The sequence below is a fragment of the Pleurodeles waltl genome, chromosome 11 (assembly GCF_031143425.1).
Source record: "Pleurodeles waltl isolate 20211129_DDA chromosome 11, aPleWal1.hap1.20221129, whole genome shotgun sequence".
Taxonomy (NCBI): domain Eukaryota; kingdom Metazoa; phylum Chordata; class Amphibia; order Caudata; family Salamandridae; genus Pleurodeles; species Pleurodeles waltl.
In genome coordinates, this window is record NC_090450.1 from 931,291,463 (window position 1) to 931,314,155 (window position 22,693).

General features: G+C 48.0%; 1 long non-coding RNA gene across 1 annotated transcript in view; it reads right to left on the minus strand.

Annotated features, from left to right (window-relative positions):
* LOC138265249 (uncharacterized) overlaps nt 1-22,693 on the minus strand; it is a 179,823-nt gene that overhangs the window by 135,961 nt on the left and 21,169 nt on the right. The window contains exon 2 of the long non-coding RNA XR_011199320.1: nt 9,073-9,111. This is a non-coding gene — a long non-coding RNA (uncharacterized lncRNA). The remainder of the gene's footprint in view (nt 1-9,072; nt 9,112-22,693) is intronic.

Below are 22,693 nucleotides of genomic sequence, written 5' to 3' on the forward strand. Positions count from 1 at the left end.
CCTTCACAGGTAACAATAATATGTACAAATTCAGCACAGGAAGCTGGTGTAGCAAAGACTATATCATGAGTGCCAAGGTGCAGCTGGCCTTGCATCGTAGATGGGCTCGTCTGGTGAGCAGAGTAAGCAAGCGCAGAAAAACATGTAAGGAAGTGGTTGCTATATTCAAGCACCAGGGTTTTTTAATTTTGTTGTCGGCAAGTTCCCCATTCAAGTCCTGAGAGGTCCTTTGTACTTAAGAGAGTGTTTCTTTATAAGAGGGACCCCTGAAAAAGTATGAACTAGAGTTCAAGTATACATATGAGCTTCAAGTATGGCACTATAAGATCAGTCTGAGGATTTCATGGGCATGTTTCTTGAGGTGCTACCACTAGAGACAATAAGGTAGATTACAGAGTAGAAAAGAATCAAGAAATGGTAAGATGTAGTTCACCGAGTATCGCAGAAAATACCTGATGCATGCTATTGGCCATAGTTTTGGACACGGCACCCCTAGGGATTGGAGCAGGGATCACTTTTCAAGGTAGGAGGTAGTGAGATATGCACCAAAACATGGCGGATGTCCCATTCCCTCAGTTTATCACCTCACTTAAAACTGATGAAGCATTGTTATTTTAGATTGTGGAAGAAATGGCGGATATGCTTTCGGGAAAACTCTGAGTGCCTGGAAATGCTGTTGGGACGCCTGTCCTATATGAGATGGGTCTTTGTATGCCATGTACACAAACTTTTTGCAAGCCTGGGACTACCGTGCATGGTGTGGTGATTACAGCCAGAACAAAAAAATCATAATGACTCCTTTGTGCTGGGAGACACGCATCATTGTATCAGGGACATTTATTTTTTGTTTTTCAAAAACAAACCCTTGGTTTGGTTGCTTGTTCTAGGAAAAACTACCAACCGCTCTGCCACACTACCTGGCAGCATTGTGACATTTTGATGACAGAGTTCCAGCTGTGGAGAGCAAAGCTTTATCAGCAAAGTAGGGCTGATGTACTAGTGGCAGACTTTAAAATTGGTGGGTGTACTGCAGAAGAGGCAGAGGATGCCAGGTACCTCCATTGCCCTGTATTTGGAGTCCCTTTCACCACACTTTAAACAAAGCCCTAGGTCTCCAGAGTTGAGCTACAACTTGGATGTATGGCATTAGAACCCTAGTCAGTCTTGTGTGCACTCAAATCTATTTCAATCATTATGAACACAATCTGTAAAGCTAACCTTCAGACACATTCTAACACATGCAGGCAATCACCAACATTTGTGTGCTGCATTATGAAGGTAATGTACCAAACACTTCTGAGTCAGAGATAATTAATCTCATTAGGTAACTCATTAGGTAACTAAGCAAATCTTTTTGTAGTCGAGGTGGGGAGTAGAGAAAGATGTTTAACCCCTTAGCTGCTGGGCCGTTTCCCCCCCCCCTCCCCCCCCAGTGCTGAGCCCTTTTTTGGCTATTTGGGGTAGTTCACGCTTAGGCCTTCATAACTTTTTGTGCACATAAGCTATCCACGCCAAATTTGCGTCCTTTTTTCCCAACATCCTAGGGATTCTAATGGTACCCAGAGTTTGTGGTTTCCCCTGGAGGAGACCAAGAAATTAGCCAAAATACAGTGAACATTTCGTTTTTTCCAAAAGAATGGGAAGAAAGGGCTGCCGAAGAAGGCTTGTGTTTTTTTCCCTGAAAATGCCATCAACAAAGGGTTTCTGGTGCTGAAATCACCATCTTCCCACCTTTCAGGAACGGGCAGACTTGAATCAGAAAACCAAATTTTTCAACACAAATTTGGCATTTTACTGGGACATACCCCATTTTTACTATTTTTGGTGATTTCAGCCTCCTTCCAGTTAGTGACAGGAATAGGTGTGAAACCAATGCTGGATCCCGGAAAGCTATACATTTCTGAAAACTAGACAAAAATCTGAATTCAGCAAGGGGTCATTTGTGTAGATCCCACAAGGTTTTCCTACAGAAAATAACAGCTGAAATAAAAAAATATTGAAATTGAGCTGAAAACAACAGCCATTTGTCTTTATGTTTTAATTTTGCCCTGCGATGTCAGATTTTTGAAAGCAATATACCGTTATGTCTGCTGGACTCTTCTGGTTGCGGGGATATAAAGGGCTTGTAGGTTCATCAAGAACCCTAGGTACCCAGAGCCAATAAAAGCTGCACCCTGCAGTTGGTTTTCATTCTATACTGGGTATACAGCAATTCATTTGCTGAAATATGAAGAGTGGAAAATAGGTATCAAGAAAACCTTTGCATTTCCAAAATGGGCTCAAGATAAGGTTTTGAGGAGCAGTGTTTTTTTGCACATCTCTGAATTCCGGGGTGCCCATACTAGCATGTGAATTGCAGGGCATTTCTCAAATAGACCTTTTTTTTACACACTCTCTTATATTTGGAAGGAAAAAATGAAGAGAAAGATAATGGGCAATAACAATTGTTTTGCTATTCTATGTTCCCCCAGGTCTCCCGATAAAAATGATACCTCACTTGTGTGGGTAGGCCTAGCGCCCGCGACAGGAAATGCCCCAAAACACAATGTGGACACATCCCATTTTTTGACAGAAAACACAGCTGTTTTTTCCAAAGTGCCTGCCTGTACATTTTGGCCTCTAGCTCAGCCGGCACCTAGGGAAACCTACCAAACCTGTGCATTTTCGAAAACTAGAGACCTAGGGGAATCCAAGATGGGGTGACTTGTGGGGCTCTGACCAGGTTCTGTTACCCAGAATCCTTTGCAAACCTCAAAAAGTGGCTAAAACAAAAAGTTTTCCTCACATTTCGGTGACAGAAAGTTCTGAAATCTGAGAGGAGCCACAAATTTCCTTCCACCCAGCGTTCCCCCAAGTCTCCCGATAAAAATGATACCTCACTTGTGTGGGTAGGCCTAGCGCCCGCGACAGGAAATGCCCCAAAACACAACGTGGACACATCCCATTTTTTGACAGAAAACACAGCTGTTTTTTCCAAAGTGCCTGCCTGTACACTTTGGCCTCTAGCTCAGCCGGCACCTAGGGAAACCTACCAAACCTGTGCATTTTCGAAAACTAGAGACCTAGGGGAATCCAAGATGGGGTGACTTGTGGGGCTCTGACCAGGTTCTGTTACCCGGAATCCTTTGCAAACCTCAAAAAGTGGCTAAAAAAACAAGTTTTCCTCACATTTCGGGGACAGAAAGTTCTGGAATCTGAGAGGAGCCACAAATTTCCTTCCAACCAGCGTTCCCCCAAGTCTCCCAATAAAAATGAAACCTCACTTGTGTGGGTAGGCCTAGCGCCCGCGCCAGGAAATGCCCCAAAACACAACGTGGACACATCCCATTTTTTGACAGAAAACACAGCAGTTTTTTCCAAAGTGCCTGCCTGTACATTTTGGCCTCTAGCTCAGCCGGCACCTAGGGAAACCTACCAAACCTGTGCATTTTCGAAAACTAGAGACCTAGGGGAATCCAAGATGGGGTGACTTTGTGGGGCTCTGACCAGGTTTTGTTACCCAGAATCCTTTGCAAACCTCAAAAAGTGGCTAAAATAAAAAGTTTTCCTCACATTTCGGTGACAGAAAGTTCTGGAATCTGAGAGGAGCCACAATTTCCTTCCACCCAGCGTTCCCTCAAGTCTCCCGATAAAAATTATACCTCACTTGTGTGGGTAGGCCTAGCGCCCGCGACAGGAAATGCCCCAAAACACAATGTGGACACATCCCATTTTTTGACAGAAAACACAGCTGTTTTTTCCAAAGTACATTTTGCCTCTAGCTCAGCCGGCACCTAGGGAAACCTACCAAACCTGTGCATGTTCGAAAACTAGAGACCTAGGGGAATCCAAGATGGGGTGACTTGTGGGGCTCTGACCAGGTTCTGTTACCCAGAATCCTTTGCAAACCTCAAAAAGTGGCTAAAAAAACAAGTTTTCCTCACATTTCGGTGACAGAAAGTTCTGGAATCTGAGAGGAGCCACAAATTTCCTTCCACCCAGTGTTCCCCCAAGTCTCCCGATAAAAATTATACCTCACTTGTGTGGGTAGGCCTAGCGCCCGCGACAGGAAATGCCCCAAAACACAACGTGGACACATCCCATTTTTTGACAGAAAACACAGCTGTTTTTTCCAAAGTGCCTGCCTGTACATTTTGGCCTCTAGCTCAGCCGGCACCTAGGGAAACCTACCAAACCTGTGCATTTTCGAAAACTAGAGACCTAGGGGAATCCAAGATGGGGTGACTTGTGGGGCTCTGACCAGGTTCTGTTACCCAGAATCCTTTGCAAATCTCAAAAAGTGGCTAAAAAAACAAGTTTTCCTCACATTTCGGTGACAGAAAGTTCTGGAATCTGAGGGGAGCCACAAATTTCCTTCCACCCAGCGTTCCCCCAAGTCTCCCGATAAAAATGATACCTCACTTGTGTGGGTAGGCCTAGCGCCCGCAACAGGAAATGCCCCAAAACACAACGTGGACACATCCCATTTTTTGACAGAAAACACAGCTGTTTTTTCCAAAGTGCCTGCCTGTACATTTTGGCCTCTAGCTCAGCCGGCACCTAGGGAAACCTACCAAACCTGTGCATTTTCGAAAACTAGAGACCTAGGGGAATCCAAGATGGGGTGACTTGTGGGGCTCTGTCCAGGTTCTGTTACCCAGAATCCTTTGCAAACCTCAAAAAGTGGCTAAAAAAACAAGTTTTCCTCACATTTCGGTGACAGAAAGTTCTGGAATCTGAGAGGAGCCACAAATTTCCTTCCACCCAGCGTTCCCTCAAGTCTCCCGATAAAAATGATACCTCACTTGTGTGGGTAGGCCTAGCGCCCGCGACAGGAAATGCCCCAAAACACAACGTGGACACATCCCATTTTTTGACAGAAAACACAGCTGTTTTTTCCAAAGTGCCTGCCTGTACATTTTAGCCTCTAGCTCAGACGGCACCTAGGGAAACCTACCAAACCTGTGCATTTTTTAAAACTAGAGACCTAGGGGAATCCAAGATGGGGTGACTTGTGGGGCTCTGACCAGGTTCTGTTACCCAGAATCCTTTGCAAACCTCAAAAAGTGGCAAAAAAAAACAAGTTTTCCTCACATTTCGGTGACAGAAAGTTCTGGAATCTAAGAGGAGCCACAAATTTCCTTCCACCCAGCGTTCCCCAAAGTCTCCTGATAAAAATGATACCTCACTTGTTTGGGTAGGCCTATCGCCCGCAACAGGAATGGATCACACAAGGGTCAATGTTAGTCCTTGCTTGAGGTCTACTGGTAACCCTAGAGTGATTCATTCCTGAAGCAGGCACTAGGCGCAGGCACACTAGTGGGGTTGTGTTTTTATCAGGACAAGTGGGGAAACACTGGGTGGTGGGAATTTTGAGGATCCCTGCAGATCCCTGGACTTCTGCTCACTGGAATGCAAGGAAAATGTGTTTTTTAAGCACATTTTGTGATTTCAAGGGGATTCTGGGTGAAGGAAAACTGGTGAGAGCCAGGCAAGTCCTGCACCCTTGGACTCCCCTGGTACTAGTTTGTTAAAATTAACCCACCACTCACACTGGTTGGTTTTAGCACCTCCAGAAATTATGGTTTCAAAGCATGATTATTTATCAAAGTATCTGAATATTGAAACCAAGCCTTCTGAAGGTGGGCCATAAAGCCGCGTCCAGGCACCAACCTCTTTATGGTCCATTCACACGCCATTCACGCACAACAAACAACCCTTTCATATCGCCAGCCACGGGCCCAATCCAACCAATCACTGCACTCACATTAACTTACCGCTGCCAGACAAGTACCCATCACATTCACATGCCACAGAACGGAATAAGTTTTACTACATTTTACCACCTGTCAAGTAACTGCCTCCTTCTTCCTTAACATTACCAAATGCATGCGTAACGAACCTTTACTAATGACTCCTGTGACAGCCACCTGAGGCTCAGGAAGACATGTTTTTCATGCGCCTTTAACGCAGTCACTGTGCTAAATCCAACTCCTTCCAGTTTGTGGATGCAAGTTGGGGGTGTCCGAGTATGCCGTACAAAGCGATTCCTCGAACTGAGTGAGCATATCTAGCTTTGAAACTAAGGGAGACATGCTGGGGATTTCTCATGATGTTACCTAAAGAGAAGGTCATAGGCTAACTGCCTCCTTCTTCCTTAACATTACCAAATGCATGCGTAACAAACCTTTACTAATGACTCCTGTGACAGCCACCTGAGGCTCAGGAAGACATGTTTTTCATGCGCCTTTAACGCACTCTCTGTGCTAAAACCAACTCCTTCCAGTTTGTGGATGCAAGTTGGGGGTGTCCGAGTATGCCGTACAAAGCGATTCCTCGAACTGAGTGAGCATATCTACCTTTGAAACTAAGGGAGACATGCTGGGGATTTCTCATGATGTTCCCTAAAGAGAAGGTCATAGGCTATGAAAAAGGGTAGTGTTTGGTACATAGGGGAGTCCATGAGAACGTAGCATATGTCCCAGCCAACATTATGTGCAGTGATGTGACTATAATGCACTTATACAGCAAACTGAACATCTACTAAGTTCTGATGGAGGATGAACATGAAAAGCAGGTCAAACACTGACCTATACAAGTCATTCTCCTTCAGTGCTGGGATGGCACCAATGGGTTTGAATCCATAGGTGTAGATGATGTACATCTGTACTACCTTTACTATCTGCCTTCTACCTGTGCAATAACCCTGTGAAGGCACTCCTACCATAAGCTTTCCTTACCCATCCATGTCTCTGTTCTCATCAGAGTCTTGGCTAATCCTGTATAATAGCCAAGTGAACCTATACTAGTTTGTGGAAGCAAGTTGGGGGTTTCCAAGTATGCCTTACAAAGTGATTCCTCGAACTGAGAGAGCATATCTACCGTTGATAGTAAGGTAGACATGCAGGCGAAGAAAGGGTACTCCGTGGCAATGTGGCATATGTTCTGTCCACTAGTATATGCAGTAGGGGGAATATAATGCATGTTAATTGAACAGAACACCAACCACGCCAAAAGGAAGTCCATGATGAAATAAAATTCTGTGGCTCCTTGCCTAACGAAGCAGTGGCCCATGGACGTTCGGTATCCATGCACTGCCACTGAAAGGATTACCCAACGGCAGCTCAACCTCAGTCGATTTCCCAGAACTTTGCTTTAGTATGATACAAAGTAAAGCATGTAGGGATACAGAGGCCTGGTTGTGATGGACACTGGGGACAGTAATACCGACTCTCCTGCCGCTTTCCATGCTTCGAGCACACTTTACAGCGACGGCATGGACGATCCTTTTTAGGTGTTTTAGGAATGCGATCAGCAAAGTGTCGCTCCTGCAGCCTTGCCACATCCTCCAGAACATATGAGGTGGAGGCTGCTGCTTCTTCTGTAACAGCAGTGAGGCTTTCTATTACAGACAACTGGAAGTCAAGGAAAGTCATGAGTCTTCCTGTGGTTGTCTGACGGTAAACAACATACGCATTATATGTTGCCATCTGAATCAGGTGGGTAAACAGTTTCTTGTATCAAGTGCGAGTTTTACGACACACATTGTATGGTTGAAGAACCTGGTCGTTCTTGTCCACTCCGCCCATGTACTTCTTGTAATCAAGTATACAGATGGGCTTGTGGACTTCGGCCATCTGACCCCAAACCGTGATGGGAGAAGTGCTCTCATCATGAATTGTAGTGAGCACGTATACATCATGCCTATCTAGGAACTTGACTGCGAGCAGTTCGTTAGAACGCAATGCAGTACTCTGGGATTTCTGGAGCTTCTTGCAAACAAGCTCCCGCGGGAATCCTTTGCGGTTACAACAAACTGTACCGCAGACCACAGTGCCAGCTTTGTAGAGCTCACTGAACAGCTCTACTCCTGTATAGAAATTGTCCACATAAAGGTTATAACCTTTGTGAAGAAGTGGCTGGACAAGTTCCCATACAATCTTACCTGTGACCCCTAACGCGGGAGGGCAACCTACAGGGTTTAGGGTAGAATCCTTCCCTGTATACACTCTCAAGCTGTACACATAGCCAGTAGAGCTCTCACACAGCATGTACAGCTTTATGCCATAGCAAGCTCTTTTGCTCGCAATGTACTGTCTGAAAAGCAGCCGTCCTTTGTACAGGATCAAGGACTCATCGACTGCTATATTCTTTCCAGGAGTATAGATGTCTGGAAACCTGACAGAGAAATGTTCCACGACAGGCCGAATTTTGAACAACCTGTCATGATCTGGATGGTCCCGGGGCAATGCAGCAGAATTGTCATTGAAATGCAGCATGCGCTGCAGTAGCAAAAAACGATCTCTGCTCATGTATGGTGCGAAGATGGGAGTTATCCAAACCGTGCAAGTCGTCCAGTAGGACTGCAAGGTGGGTTTCTGCACTAACCCCATTTTGAGCGTAAGGCCCAAAAATATCTTCAACTCCGCCAGCGAAGTGGGAGTCCACTGGCGTGCCCTAGAACAGGGCCCTAGAGTGCCTCCGCGCTCCCTCAGAAATTGGTCTGCACGCAAATTTGTTTGCTGCACAACTTTCTGAAGGAAGTCAACATCCAAAAATAGATAGATGTAGTCGACTGGCAAAAAGTTAGCTGTATCGACTTTACATCCAGCGTCACCAGTAAAAGGTGGAATTTGGGGCTGAACCAAACAGGGGGGCTGCCAAGAGAGCACTCTCTCTGTGCTTGCGGCAGCAAGCACGTGCTCTCTGGGTTCGGCTAACCCAATGTGGTCCCGCTGCCCAGAATGTGCTTGCGAAGGGACAGCACGGATGTTGTCATTGTCTCCTTCAGACTCACTGGAAGAGGTGTCGTCGGATGGGACTCCGCCGACTGAAAAATCAGTCCCAGAATCTGCCCCATTGTCCTCTCCCTCAGATGCTGTCTCAGTGTCTCCTGTCTCAGTCTCTGAGCCTACATCAGAACTGTCCTCCAGAGCCCGAGTTAGGGCTTGATCAGCAGTCATCCAACAAGACGCCATCTCTGCAACTGGCTAAACTGTCCCTCTAAATTACTAGCCTACGTAGAAGGCAGATAGTCACAAAATTGCTTGTGGGTATGTTTGTTGTGTACAATAGGAAATGTCGTCACCTTACCTTCGCTTCTTCTCCAATTCTGCAGATTCTCTGAAAACACTGAAAAAAACAAAAAAAGAATGTATTACTTCACCTTACCACACACCCTGTGCAACAGTAATTTTTGGTGCTCTGCCTCCCATTACCTCCTCTTCTAATTCCCTCAGTACTACCCAGCAAAAGTGCCACTCATATCTCTATAGTCCCCCTGGCATTACATTTGTTTTAAAGCGCAGGTAACGCTTGCCTTTACTAATCCACTCAGCTAAATACATATAAATGTATCTCCTTTGCAGCAGGACAATAACCCATCTGCGCTACTTTATGGCAACTGCCACTACAGAAAAGACATGCATGCATGCATATATATATATATTGTGTGAACAAGAATCTCACCGCACTCCACGAGGTTCAAATTGGCATCTTTTATTGCAAGCAACAGCCACATAGGCGTTTCGACTCTCAAGGAGTCTTGATCACAGTAAATGAGTCCCTCTTTTCTTTCATTGTTTATACTTGCAATAAAACATGTCAATTTGAAGCTCGTGGAGTGCGGTGAGATTCTTGTTCACAAAATATTTTCGAGGTTGCTCTCCTCCATCACTGAGCACCGGCAGTGGAGTGCACTGCGCAACAATCTTTTAACCAATTTGTGTTGCATATATATATATATATAATAATACATATATATATATATGTTTAGAAACAAAGTGGTTGAAGGGTTGCTGGGCGGCACACTCCACTGCCGGTGCCCAGTGACAGAGAAGAACAATCTAGAAATTATGTAATGCCGAAAAATTTCACCGCACTCCACGAGGTACAAATAAACGTGTATTTTATTGCAGTCAATAACCACCAACGTGTTTCAACTCACCAAGGAGTCTTGATCACGGTCCTCGTGGAGTGCGGTGAAATTGTTCACCATTATAAAACAACACACAAAAGAAAAACAAGTATTTACAATGCAATGGGTCTCGCATCTGCTTGAGTTAGAGCTATTAGCGTTATAAACTCCTAACCCAAGATTTCTTGCCACATAAATTGATAATTGAAAGTTAAACTCTTTCACATAAGAGAGCCGATTCACAGCGCCACGGCCACCATGAGCATCAGGTGAAGAGATACACAAAAGGAAAAGAAGTTCGCTCGCAGTTAAACGTAACAGCAAAAGTGCAATTAGCCATGTACCAGGGGCGATGGCCAAGGCGGTAACAAAACCTCTCCAAGGAGGGACAAAGGTAAACCATTTTCCAATGTAATCAAAGGATTTTTGAAGGGCAAGCCCACGAACGAGTGGTAGTGATGGGCGTGAGGTGGGCGTTGTTAGAAGCCCAGATACACACCAACAAGTCAGAAAAGCAGCGCATGGGCGCTGCAATGCTTGACCTTAAAAAAAAATATATATATATATCTATCTATATATATATATATATATATATATATATATATATATATATATATATATATATATATATATATACACACATATATATGAGAGAGAGAGAGAGAGAGAGAGAGAAAACAAGACACTCATGTCACAAACTTTTTTTTTTTCATACATGTGTGCTTGCCCTTGGCAAAGCACACATGTATAAAAAAAAAAATGGCCCCATTGATGGTCACCCTAAGGGCTGACCACCAACAATTTGTTTTTTTTTCCTGTCTTTACCCTGGGGGGGCGATTGGCCCCCCCAGGCAAAACTACATGTTTTTTTTACCCCTGGGGTCGGCCCGTGTTCTTAGGGCCGACCCCGCCATTTTGTTTTAATTTTTTTGGTTTTTTAAAACTTTTTTTTTAAATTGTGGGGGGCGCGATCGCCCCCCAAAACAGTGGTAATAAATAAATAATGCCGGGGGGGGCGCCCTTTTACAAGGGGGCCGACCCCCTCAAAGAAGATCCCTGGTGCCTAGGGGCGTTTCCTGGCCATGGATCGTAGCCGCGCTGCGATCCATGGCCAGGAAACAGTGCCAGGGAGGCATCGATGGAAAGGGGAGAGCCTCCCCTTTCCATCGATGCCTCCCTGGCATCTGGGGAGGCCGTTCCAGAGAAAAAGAGAATGCTTACCTGCTTCTCTTCTTCTCCGGTGGGGAAAAACTGTACGTAAAGGGGGCGGGAGGGAGATGCAGAAGTTCTTCTGCGTCTCCGATGGGGTTAAAAAATATAAAAAAATCCTCCGGTGCGATTTTTAACCCCCTCCCTGGTGTCGGCCATTGGTCGTGACCCGCACCAGGGGGCCGACGCCCGCAGTGAAAAGGTTAATGCAACCAAGTGGACCAGTGACATGTCATATGAATGCTACCTCAAATTAGTCCTGGCTTTTTAAGCATCCTGCATACTTTGACAGGGATGCTGTTAAATTGAAAAACTACTAAAATACAAAATGTTCTTGCCAAAATTTAATACTAAGGGGGTCACTGTGAGTTTGGCTGATAGAAAAGGCCGTTCGTCAAACTCCCATGGTCAGGTTGCCGACAGTGTGGCTGCCTTCCCGCAGACCCCATTAAGAGTTCCCTGCTGGGTCAGCGGGGAACAGCCAACAACATTGACACCGGCTCATAATTGAGCTGGCGACAATGTTGCAGTGTGTAGGAAGCACCAGCACCCGTCGCCCTGTTCACTCTCTGCAATGCAGACAGTGAACAGCGCAATGGTTCTGGCCATGGGGGCCCTGCACTGCCCATGCCAAGCCAAGTGTATGGGCAGTGCAGGGGCCCCCCTGAGCCCCGCTGCACCCTGTCTCCGCAAGCCTTTACATAGCGGTGCTACTGCCATGTAAAAGCTGGTGGAGAGGGGGGTTGTAATCCCCAGGAAAGGCCCTGCCTGCAGTGCTGCCCTAGAGGATTAGGACCACCAGCACCACCAGTCCCTCTGTGGAGGTAAACTGGCGGTGCTGGTGGTCCGACTGTGGCACAACCGCCACAGTCGTAATGTGGCGGTCAGACCGCCGCCAAAGTGGTCGGACCACCCCTCTGGCGTTGGTCAGACCACCACCGCAACCCTGGTGGTCTAAAGACCGCCAGGGTGGTAATGAAGCCCTAAGTGTCTGGCTAAAATGATTTCAAAGTGTGCTTGGATGAGATGCCAAGACTGGCTGAAACTGCGCAGAGGTCTTTGCCAGACTCAGGCAAAATATCTGTTATGTTGGCATAATCTTGTGTAATTTCCAGCATTTTGTGTTACTCCTATTATATGAAATGGCTGAAATTATGGCACTATGCCACATTGCATGATTTTCTGTCCATTCAGAGATAATCTAATTCTGGGAGCACAGGAACTCCTACCGCTCCTGGGAACACTGGAAGTCCTTGAAAATGCAAAACGTGAGCACCTGATGTTCAAGTTGTGTGCGGTTTAGCTTTTTTCAGCATAGAATGCTTCCTTGCAATCAAAATGGATGCAAAGATGCATCTTGCATTAAAACATTAGCACTAAGGCCTTCATTATGATCTCGGCGGTTAAAACCGTTGAGATCCATGCTGGCGGTCCATAGATGACCGTCACGGCGACTACCCCCCTGCCGGCCGTATAATGTTTTCCCCGCTGGGCCTTAACAGTGACAGCGGCTCCAAATGGAGCCACCGCCAATGTTGGTGTGTGGCGGGTGCAGCTGCACCCGTCGTGCAGATCACTGCCCGTAAATCGGGCAGTGACCTGCGCGGTGGGGCACTGCACTGGGGGCCCCCAAATTGCCCCAAGATACCCATTCAGCCAGCCTTTCCCTGGTGGTGTGAACCGCTGGGAAAAGGCTGGCGGAATGAGTATAATTATCCGGAAGCGCTACCCTGTCGGATTGGAATACACCGCCCCCGCCAGCGTTTCTGCTGGCGGTGGCGGTGTATTCTGCCGTGGGGTTTAGGGCAGGTCATTATATGGCGGTCCAGACCACCAGGATCATAATGAGGGCCTAAATGCCCGGTTTGCAATTCATGTATTTAATTGTGTATAGGGAATTTATGCAAATTTCGTACACCTGTGGCTTTGCCAAATGGCTTTTTGTTGAATTGCCAATTGCACATTGTTGGAAATGGCCTTTCTGCAGGGTCATCCCCAAACATTTTGCCTTCCTCCTCCTCTTTTTTCTGACCTCATTTTTGCTGGTTTTAGGACTCTGCGCACTGTACCACTGCTAACCAGTGCTAAAGTGCATATGCTCACTCCCTTAAAACATGGTAACATTGGTTATAACCCAATTGGCATATTTGATCCACTTGAGCTACTAGTGGGCCTACAGCATTGGTTGTGCCACCGACATAAGTAGCCCCTTAACCATGTCTCAGGTCTGCAATTGCAGGGCCTGTGTGTGCAGTTTCACTGTCATTTCAACTTGGCATTTAAAAGTACTTGCCAATCCTTAAACTCCTCGTTTTCTACATATAGGTCACCCCTAAGGCAGGCCCTAGGTAACCCATAGGGCAGGGTGCTGTGTAGGTAAAAGGCAGGACATATCTCTGGGAGTTTTATATGTCCTGGAAGTGGAAAAATCCTAAATTCATTTTCCACTGCTGAGAGGCCTGCTCCTTTTATAGGCTAACATTAAGGCTACCCTCATAAACTGTTTGAATAGTAGATTCTGATTAGAAAGGGGTAAACAGGTCCTATTTAGTATGGCCAGAATGGTAATACAAAATCCTGCTGACTGGTGAGGTTGGATTTTATATTACTATTTTAGAAATGCTACTTTTAGAAAGTAAACATTTCTCTGCACTTAAATCCTTCTCTGCATTACAGCCTGTCTCCATCCACGTCTGGGCTGGGCTGGTTGACAGCTCCCTTGTGCATTTCACCCAGACAACCACAAACATAGGATTCTCAGTCACGCCTGCACACATCTGCATAATGAATGGGTCTTCCTGGGCTGGAAGGGCAGAGGGCCTGATACTTACATTTCAAAGGACAGTGGCCTGCCCTCACACAAAAGACTGCCAAGCCCCCTGCTGGGACCCTGGCAGACAGGGTTGTACTGAAAGGGGACCTTGTGCACTTCAAAACCACTCTTTGAAGGCTCCCCCACTTCAAAGGCACTTTTGGGTATGTAAACTGGGTCCTTGACACTACCAAACTAGACACTTCTTGGGACAGGCAATCTGCACCAAAACCTGCAACCTACCAAGAGAAGCTGCCTGGCTGCCCAAAGGACTCACCTGGACTGCTTTGCTGTAAAGGACTACTGCCTTGCTGTTAATCTGCTGCCTTGCTGGCCTCTGGCTCTGCAGAGAAGTGCTCTCCAGAAGGCTTGGATTGAGCTTGCCTAGGGTCAAAGACTTCATCTCTTCAAGGAAACTCCTTGTGTGGTGAAAATCGATGCACAGCCTGTCGGAATCGACGCACAGCCTGTCCAGCGGTGACAAAATCACTGCATCGCTGAATCAGAATGACGCAGCCCAGCTCCCTGAGTGGAGATTGAAGCAGCGCCAACGTTGCGACCGGAATTTCACACACAGCCCTCCGGATCGACGCATTGCCAAGCCGGAATGCCGCATCCTGACTTCCTGCAAGAGTAATCAACACACTGACAGTCGTGTGGAAGAATTTCCGCCACATCACCCACCAGATCGATGTGTCAAAAGACCCTGCATCGCAAAGAGGATACAAGCCTGCGTGCCAGAAATCGACGCAAAGCCCTTGTTGCGTGGAATAGAATCGATGCATCATCTGTGTGCGCCTGGAAAACCGACACACATCTACCTTTTTCCATGCATCTCCTCCTCTGCGGTCTTCGTGTGTGTAATGTTGACACAAACCAGGTACTTTGTGCTTGCAAGAGACAAGTGTTGCTTTTAAGAACTAAAGACTCTACTTAGCATTACAAAAGTGATATTTCAACTTGTGATTATCAAATCTTGATCGTTTTTACCTTAATTTAATCAGATAAATAGCCTACATTTTCCTAAACCTGTGTAGTGTCTTTTTGTTGTGCTCTCACCGTGTTGCTGCATGATTTTTGCACAAATACTTTACACATTGCCTTCTAAATTAAGCCTGACTGCTCATTGCCGAGCTACCAGATCATGGGCACAGGATAATTTGGATTGTGTGTGTCTTACCCTGACTAGGATTGTGATCCCTATTTGGACAAGGGTGTATACCTCTGCCAACTAAAGACCTCATTTCTAACACACAATACCTGACGCTACTAGGATTTGATGCTGGAGTTCAACATTTTAGCACTTTAGTTTGCGAAACCAGCCTCTTCCAATCACAAATGCAATCATTTGAATAAAGTATTAGTAAAGAGAACATGGCTGAGTATTCTGACACAAATTAGCAAACACTTTCTAAGAAGACATTAGTGGATCAGAGAATCCAATAATAAGCATTCGGGTATACAGTTTGGTGATTTGTCAGTAGAGGAGTCTCTACTTTAGTACACAACATGTACTTTAAAAGAAAACTGAAGGAGCAAATCCTCATCTCCCTAATTGAAAAGCTACAAGAGAGGATTTAATATGGATTGAGTTCTACAAGGTATTCAATGCAATGCTGAAAATGGGGTTTCTGAGAAACTCAACAACAAAACAACTAATGGCTTGTATTCCTGATATTACATTAGTTTATTGTTATTCAAAATGTATTTATAAGATAATGCAGCCTTGTCCAGGTGTTTTTAGCTAACAACATGAATCCCAATAGCTCAGAATTTGCAAACAGAGAAGGAATATTGCCAGAGGAGCTCATTGACATAATACCTAGTTGCAAACAAATACATACTGATGTATTTGGCTATGTATCAACACTAAGGGCCTCATTTTGACCCTGGCGGACTCCTGACCTGTCGGAGTTTGGCGGGAAGCCTTTTCCGCCCACCAAACTCCTAATGAGGGCCTAAGTCACTAATCCTTGAACCTGGTGAAGTACAGCTTCTGTAAAACGAGAGATGCAGAGAGAAACTGCTAAGCTGATTCTAATCATACATGAATTGCTCTGATAGAACATAAACTGGAAAGACCGCAATTAAATAATGTTACTTTTTTAACGTTTCTTGAACAGATATTTCCGGTCTGGCCAGACCGCCAGGCTCCACTGAAGTTTTCACTAGCCATTAAGGAAGGACTCTGTAGCAGCCTGACTGCCACATTTCTATGTTTTAGATTTTCTACTCATTGTGCTCAGAATTCACCCTAATCACCATTATACTTTGGAAGTCAGGTTGTCCTTTTGGAAACTATCTCTACCTATTCGGACACAACCTAATGATCTTTGGAGCATAAAACACCCAGTGAACCACACTCTTATGAGCCCATAAAGTTTTATACACCTATTTTTGTTACCCTTGAAAAAGTTCTAGGCCTGCGCACCACTTAGAGGGCAACACATGTGTTGGCTGTTCTAAGAATAATCTTTTTTGATTGGGAAGTATCTGTACAAGTAACATTAAATCAACATTAATTGGATATGATCTTTGTAGTTTGTGGTTTATGTTCTATGAAAGCAATTACTGTATGATTAGAATCAACTTGTCAGTTTCACCCAGCAGTTCATTAGCATGATTGGACTCCTATATTACTTTTCAGATGATTCACTGAAGCAGAAAATAGGAAGCAAAATGTCCACTAATTATATCAGAAAGCACTGCTTAAAAAGTTCCAGCCAACACATCTTTTGCGCTGGTAGCCACTTTTGTAAGGTTGAAAAACACTTAGGGGTCATTCCGACCCCGGCGGGCGGCAGGTGCCGCCCGCCGGGCGGAAACCGCCCAAACACCGCACCGCGGTCAAATGACCGCGGCGGTGATTCTAACTTTCCCGCTGGGCCGGCGGGCGATCTCAAGAAGATCGCCCGCCGGCCCAGCGGGAAAGCCCCTGCAAAGAGGAAGCCGGCTCCGAATGGAGCCAGCGGATTTGCAGGGGTGCGACGGGTGCAGTTGCACCCGTCGCGATTTTCAGTGTCTGCAAAGCAGACACTGAAAATCATTATGGGGCCCTGTTAGGGGGCCCCTGCACTGCCCATGCCAGTGGCATGGGCAGTGCAGGGGCCCCCAGGGGCCCCACAACACCTGTTCCCGCCAGCCTCTTCCTGGCGGTGTAAACCGCCAGGAACAGGCTGGCGGGAAGGGGGTCGGAATCTTGCAGCGCCGCCATGGAGGATTCCCCGGGCCAGGGGTAAACCGGCGGGAAACCGCCGGTTGCCCTTTTCTGACCGCGGCTTTACCGCGCGGTCAGAATTGCCCATGAAGCACCGCCAGCCTGTTGGCGGTGCTTCCGCGGCCCTCTGCCCTGGCGGTTTCAACCGCCAGGGTCAGAATGAGGGCCTTAATACTTGCATAAAAATATTCATCAAATTCAAACAGTACAAAAACTAACATAATAAAAAAACTATGATCGATACAGTTTCGGTCTGATATGATTCTATAAGAGTAGAAATTCATTATGGAAATACTAGACCACATTTAAAGTCTTGCCCTAATATATCATTCCATAGAAATATTAAATGTTCTTTATCAGTATTCATCTGTTACAAAATTAATTATTAATACAATTTGAAAGAGAATAATAGTTTAGACAAGGGATACAGAAGGGTAAAGCCCATGACTCATTTATGTAAAGTCTTTAAGTGACAGAAAGTTACATTTTTGTTCTGTTCCCTCTTATATCAAGGTTACTCAGAACTTTCTATAAACCTGTTTGATATCCCACCTGAAACAACTTATGTGTTGGTCGTTATAGATGCCAAAAGTTGCTAGACCACCATACAACATGGGCATGGCCTTGAGGCAATAAAGGCCCTCATTATGACATTGGCGGTAAATCCCACTTACCGCCACGCTAACCAAATCAAATCAAATCATTAACATTTATAAAGCGCGCTACTCACCCGTGCGGGTCTCAAGGCTCTAGGGGAAAAAGGGGGGGGGTTATCGCTGTTCGAACAGCCAGGTCTTTAGGAGTCTCCGGAAAGCGGAGTGGTCCTGGGTGGTCCTGAGGCTGGTGGGGAGGGAGTTCCAGGTCTTGGCCGCCAGGAAGGAGAAAGATCTCCCACCCGCCGTGGAGCGGCGGATGCGAGGGACAGCAGCGAGTGCGAGGCCAGAGGAGCGGAGGAGGCGGGTGGGGACGTAGAAGCTGAGGCATCTGTTGAGGTATTCCGGTCCCTTGTCGTAGAGGGCTTTGTGTGCGTGGGTGAGAAGTCGGAAGGTGATCCTTTTGCTGACAGGGAGCCAATGCAGGTGTCTCAGGTATGCGGAGATGTGGCTGCTGCGGGGTATGTCGAGGATGAGACGGGCCGAGGCGTTTTGAATGCGTTGCAGGCGATTTTGGAGTTTGGCTGTGGTCCCGGCGTAGAGGGTGTTGCCGTAGTCCAGGCGGCTCGTGACGAGGGCGTGGGTCACGGTTTTTCTGGTGTCGGCGGGGATCCAGCGGAAGATCTTGCGGAGCATGCGGAGGGTGAAGAAGCAGGCGGAGGACACGGCGTTGACTTGCTTGGTCATGGTGAGAAGAGGGTCCAAGATGAAGCCGAGGTTGCGGGCGTGGTCTGTGGGGCCACCAGGAGTCGTCCCAGGCGGACGGGGTGTTGCCGAGGATGAGGACTTCCGTTTTTTCAGAGTTCAGCTTTAGGCGGCTGAGCCTCATCCAATCTGCGACGTCCTTCATACCCTCTTGTAGGTTGGTCTTGGCGCTGGCGGGGTCCTTGGTGAGGGAGAGTATAAGTTGGGTGTCGTCGGAGTAGGAGGTGATGATGATGTCGTGCTTGTGTACAATGTTGGTGAGGGGGCTCATGTAGACATTGAAGAGTGTCGGGCTGGGTGATGAGCCTTGGGGTACGCCGCAGATGATCTCGGTGGGTTCTGAGCGAAACGGAGGGAGGTAAACTCTTTGGGAACGGTTTGAGAGGAAGGAGGCGATCCAGTCCAGGGCCTGGCCTTGGATCCCGGTGGAGCGGAGGCGGGTGATTAGGGTGCGGTGACAGACGGTGTCAAAGGCAGCCGAGAGGTCGAGCAGAATGAGGGCGACTGTTTCACCGTTGTCCATCAGGGTTCTGATGTCGTCAGTGACTGAGATGAGGGCGGTTTCAGTGCTGTGGTTGGTTCGGAATCCGGTTTGTGAGGGGTCGAGCAGGTTGTTGTCTTCCAGGAAGGTGGTCAGCTGTTTGTTGACGCTCTTCTCTATTACTTTGGCTGGGAAAGGCAGAAGAGAGATGGGGCGGAAGTTTTTTAGGTCGCTCGGGTCAGCCGTAGGTTTCTTTAGTAGGGCGTTGACTTCGGCGTGTTTCCAGCATTCGGGGAAGGTAGCAGAAGAAAAAGAAGAGTTGATGACGGTCTGGAGGTGCGGGGCGATGATGTCGTCGGCTTTGTTAAAGATGAAGTGCGGGCAGGGGTCCGAAGGGGCGCCGGAGTGGATAGAGTTCATGATGGATTTGGTTTCTTCCGTGTTGATGTGGGACCAGTTGTTGAGGGTGATGGCCGTGTATGCCGGTTCGGGGTGTATGGTTGGGTCTGGTGTCCGAAGCTGTCATGGAGGTCGCTAATCTTGCGATGGAAGAAAGTGGCGAGGGATTCGCACAGATCCTGTGAGGGCGTGACGGCGTTGGCGTTGGCGAACTCCTTGACGATGCTGAAGAGTTCTCTGCTGTTGTGTCTGTTTTTGTCCAGTCTGTCGGTGAAGAAGTTCCTTTTGGCAGCGCGGATCAGGTGGTGGTGTTCGCGGGTAGCGTTCTTGAGGGCGGTCATGTTGTCAGCGGTGCGGTCCTTGCGCCAGGCTTTCTCAAGGGCGCGACAAGTTTTCTTTGATTCTTTGAGGGTGTCAGAGAACCAGAGAGGTTTTTTGGTGTTGGTCTGTCGATGCGTGCGTTTGAGGGGAGCAAGGATGTCTGCGCAGTTGGAGATCCAGTTTGTGAGGTTGAGGGCTGCGTCGTTGGGGTCGGTGGTGAGGGTGGGTTGGTTGGCGGCGAGTGCGGAGAAGAGTTGCTCTTCGGGGATCTTGTTCCACTGTCGACGAGGGATGGGTTGGGTGCGGAGGTGGCGGGTCTTGCGTCGGAATGTGAAGTGGACGCAGCTGTGGTCGGTCCAGTGTAGGGCGGAGGCGTGGCTGAAGAAGACGTGTTTGCTGGCGGAGAAGATGGGGTCAAGCGTGTGTCCGGCGATGTGGGTGGCGGTGTTCACCAGTTGTTTGAGGCCGAGGTTGGCGAGGTTGTCGAGCAGGGTGGTGGTGTTGGGGTCGTTGTTTTGTTCCAGATGGAAGTTGAGGTCACCTAGGAGGATGTAGTCCGGCGAGGCGAGGGCGTGCGGGGAGATGAAGTCGGCGATGGCGTCGCTGAAAGGGGCGCGTGGCCCGGGAGGACGGTAGACGAGGGATCCTCTGAGGGTGGTCCTTGGATCGGTGCGAATCTGAAAATGCAGGTGTTCAGCGGCGAGAGGGGTGTCTTCGGTGGAGGTGGTGACGCTGATGGAGTCTTTGAAGACGATGGCGATACCTCCTCCTACCTGGTTGGTGTGGTCTTTTCTGGAGATCTTGTAGCCTTCGGGGATGGCAGTGGCGATGTCAGGGGCCGAGGAGGCGTTCATCCAGGTCTCCGTGATGAAGGCGACGTCCGGTGCTATGGAGTCCAGGAGGTCCCAGAGTTCAATGGCGTGTTTGTGGACGGAGCGAGCGTTGACTGGGATGCACTTGAGGTGGTTGATGGCGCGTGGGCTTGTGGTCGTGGTTGTTGCGTGGTGGAAGGTGCGTTTGCAGGAGTTGCAGGCGAAGGGTCCATGGGTGCGTTTGGGGTGAGCTTGGAAGCAGGTGTTGGAGCGTCCTGGGTTGAGGGCGTGGAGGGTGGTGGGGTCGTAGCGGGTCAGTGGGGCTTGGGAGAGCTGGGGACCAGGGGTCGTGGCGCTGGGCGCGGGCCAGGCACGGACGGGCACAGACGGGCGCCAATGGCGCGCCCGCCGCGTGCGCCCGCTGCGCAGTCGCGCAGCGACCGCCATATGAGGTAGGAGGGGGGGGAGGGGTCAGGTGGGGGCGAATGGGAGCTGGGGGGCGGGGGCGTGCAGGAGGTCGCGGCGGGAAAGCGCGAGGGAGGGGGGACAGGTAGAGTGAGAAGAGCTGGGGGAGGGGGGTTTAAGGGTGGAGGGGGGTGAGTGTTAGGAGGTTTAGGAGATAAGGGAGAAAGATAGGAGTAGGGTTGAGAAGATAGGGGAGGCGGGGTTGTAGAGGTGGGTGAGGGTGAGAGGTAGAGTGAGAGGATAGGAAGATAGGTAATAGAGGGGGTGAGGGAGGGGGGAGAGATAGAGAAATAGATAGAGAAAATAGATAGGGAAATCGATAGATAGGGAAATAGATAGAGAGATAGGAAGATAGGAGGAAGTGGAGAGTGAGGGAGTTAGATAGTGGGATAGAGAGATAGAGAGATAGGTAGATAGGAGGAGTGAGGGAGGTAGATAGTGAACGGGTTAGATAGGAGAGATAGAGAGGGGGATGCGAGTGGGGGAGGGGGATGAGGCAGGAGGGCAGGCGCGGGGAGAAGAGGACGGAGGAGGCAGAAGAGCCGAAGACAAGAAGAACAGAAGACAAGAAGAACAGAAGACAAGAAGAACAGAAGAACAGAAGAACAGAAGACCGGAAGGAGAGAAGAAAGGAAGATCAGAAGACCGGAAGGAGAGAAGAAAGGAAGACCGGAAGAACACAGAAGAACATAGAAGAACACAGAAGAACACAGAAGAACACAGAAGAACACAGAAGAACACAGAAGAACACAGAAGAAGATACAGAAAAACGAAGAACAGAGGGCAGAAGACCACAGAAGAAGATGAGGAAGAAGAGAAGAAGAGTGAAGACGGGGGAAAGAAGAGTACAGAAGAAGATTACAGACGAGGAGCGAGGAGGAAGAACAGAAGAACAGAGAAGAAGAAAAGAAGAAAAGAAGCAGGAGCAGGAGAGAGGGTGAGTAGCGCGGGGCAGAGCGAGGGGCTGAGGGGGGGGGTACTTACTGTGAGGTGGGTCTCAGGAACTCAGGAACCTGGAGGAGCTGCAGCGGCAGGGGGAGCGACCTACCCTTGGGTCAACTTACCGCCGCCGCAGCGGATATCAGTTCACCATATTATGACACACACACACAAATCCGTCACTATTCAGCCACATACACAATTCCGCCAGCCCAAAGGTCAGTGATAAACTGGCGGTATCAAAACCCACACCGTTACGCCAAAAGAACAACGCCCATCACATTATGTCCCACAAATCACCACGGCGGACATTCAATGGCAGTAAACCATTGGCGGTACATACCGCCGCAATCACAATACACACACACAAACAAAACTACACCACATTGGACAATTCAAACAACACCCACCTGACAACCATACACACACCACACCCACACACCCAAATCACTATAAAACACCCACCCACATTACCCACAACCCTTTACCATTACAAACAATTGCCACCAGAGAAACAGCAAGACCACAGACACAACCAGAGCCACACACTACCAACACCAATACACCACCCAGGCACACCACATCACACACCCCAACACATTACCCTACACACCCTCACCTACACACCTCACAGAACACCATGGCACCACAAAGACACCCCTGATTCACAGAGGAGGAGCTAAGGTTCATGGTGGAGGAAATCATTAGGGTAGAACCTCAGCTATTTGGAGCACAGGTGCAGCCGATATTGATAGCTAGGAAGATGGAGCTATGGTGGAGAATTG